The sequence below is a fragment of the Musa acuminata genome, unplaced genomic scaffold, assembly GCF_036884655.1.
Source record: "Musa acuminata AAA Group cultivar baxijiao unplaced genomic scaffold, Cavendish_Baxijiao_AAA HiC_scaffold_1136, whole genome shotgun sequence".
NCBI lineage: Eukaryota > Viridiplantae > Streptophyta > Magnoliopsida > Zingiberales > Musaceae > Musa > Musa acuminata.
In genome coordinates this window covers 3,377,501-3,380,000 of record NW_027021348.1, presented here as the reverse complement: position 1 = coordinate 3,380,000, position 2,500 = coordinate 3,377,501, and positions in this window count along the sequence as shown.

The window sequence follows — 2,500 nt, the reverse complement described above, 5'->3', positions numbered from 1 at the left end:
GCGGCGAACAGCGAGCGAAGCGAGAGGCAGCACCGTCCCTGCTATACGAAAGCCCCATCCAGCCCTGTGCCACCCGGGGGGTTCCAGGGTGCTGAGATGGCTGACATTTTGCTCCGCTCACGACGGTCACCGCGCGACGCAAGAACAGGCCAAAAACTGGCCAAACCGGCCCAAAAACGGGCCAAAACTGGCCATTTTTTGCTGCGCGAGCGAGCGGCGAGCGGCGGACAGCGAGCGAAGCGAGAGGCAGCACCGTCCCTGCTATACGAAAGCCCCATCCAGCCCTGTGCCACCCGGGGGGTTCCAGGGTGCTGAGATGGCTGTCATTTTGCTCCGCTCACGACGGTCACCGTGCAACGCAAGAACAGGCCAAAAACTGGCCAAAACTGCCCAAAAACGGGCCAAAACTGGCCATTTTTGGCTGCGCGAGCGAGCAGCGAGCGGCGGACAGCGAGCGAAGCGAGAGGCATCACCGTCCCTGCTATACGAAAGCCCCATCCAGCCCTGTGCCACCCGGGGGGTTCCAGGGTGCTGAGATGGCTGACATTTTGCTCCGCTCAAGATGGTCACCGCGTAACGCAAAAACAGGCCAAAAACTGGCCAAAACGGGCCAAAACTGGCCATTTTTGGCTGCGCGAGCGAGCGGCGAGCGGCGGACAGCGAGCGAAGCGAGAGGCAGCACCGTCCCTGCTATACGAAAGCCCCATCCAGCCCTGTGCCACCCAGGGGGTTCCAGGGTGCTGAGATGGCTGACATTTTGCTCCGCTCACGACGGTCACCGCGCGACGCAAGAACAGGCCAAAAACTGGCCAAAACGGCCCAAAAACGGGCCAAAACTGGCCATTTTTGGCTGCGCGAGCGAGCGGCGAGCGGCGGACAACGAGCGAAGCGAGAGGCAGCACCATCCCTGCTATACGAAAGCCCCATCCAGCCCTGTGCCACCCGGGGGGTTCCAGGGTGCTGAGATGGCTGACATTTTGCTCCGCTCACGACGGTCACCGCGCGACGCAAGAACAGCCCAAAAACAGGCCAAAACGGCCCAAAAACGGGACAAAACTGGCCATTTTTGGCTGCGCGAGCGAGCGGCGAGCGGCGGACAGCGAGCTAAGCGAGAGGCAGCACCGTCCCTGCTATACGAAAGCCCCATCCAGCCCTGTGCCACCCGGGGGGTTCCAGGGTGCTGAGATGGCTGACATTTTGCTCCGCTCACGACGGTCACCGCGCGACGCAAGAACAGCCCAAAAACAGGCCAAAACGGCCCAAAAACGGGCCAAAACTGGCCATTTTTGGCTGCGCGAGCGAGCAGCGAGCGGCGGACAGCGAGCGAAGCGAGAGGCATCACCGTCCCTGCTATACGAAAGCCCCATCCAGCCCTGTGCCACCCGGGGGGTTCCAGGGTGCTGAGATGGCTGACATTTTGCTCCGCTCAAGATGGTCACCGCGCAACGCAAAAACAGGCCAAAAACTGGCCAAAACGGGCCAAAACTGGCCATTTTTGGCTGCGCGAGCGAGCGGCGAGCGGCGAACAGCGAGCGAAGCGAGAGGCAGCACCGTCCCTGCTATACGAAAGCCCCATCCAGCCCTGTGCCACCCGGGGGGTTCCAGGGTGCTGAGATGGCTGACATTTTGCTCCGCTCACGACGGTCACCGCGCGACGCAAGAACAGGCCAAAAACTGGCCAAAACGGCCCAAAAACGGGCCAAAACTGGCCATTTTTGGCTGCGCGAGCGAGCGGCGAGCGGCGGACAGCGAGCGAAGCGAGAGGCAGCACCGTCCCTGCTATACGAAAGCCCCATCCAGCCCTGTGCCACCCGGGGGGTTCCAGGGTGCTGAGATGGCTGACATTTTGCTCCGCTCACGACGGTCACCGCGCGACGCAAGAACAGCCCAAAAACAGGCCAAAACGGCCCAAAAACGGGACAAAACTGGCCATTTTTGGCTGCGCGAGCGAGCGGCGAGCGGCGGACAGCGAGCGAAGCGAGAGGCAGCACCGTCCCTGCTATACGAAAGCCCCATCCAGCCCTGTGCCACCCGGGGGGTTCCAGGGTGCTGAGATGGCTGACATTTTGCTCCGCTCACGACGGTCACCGCGCGACGCAAGAACAGCCCAAAAACGGGCCAAAACGGCCCAAAAACGGGCCAAAACTGGCCATTTTTGGCTGCGCGAGCGAGCAGCGAGCGGCGGACAGCGAGCGAAGCGAGAGGCATCACCGTCCCTGCTATACGAAAGCCCCATCCAGCCCTGTGCCACCCGGGGGGTTCCAGGGTGCTGAGATGGCTGACATTTTGCTCCGCTCAAGATGGTCACCGCGCAACGCAAAAACAGGCCAAAAACTGGCCAAAACGGGCCAAAACTGGCCATTTTTGGCTGCGCGAGCGAGCGGCGAGCGGCGAACAGCGAGCGAAGCGAGAGGCAGCACCGTCCCTGCTATACGAAAGCCCCATCCAGCCCTGTGCCACCCGGGGGGTTCCAGGGTGCTGAGATGGCTGACATTTTGCT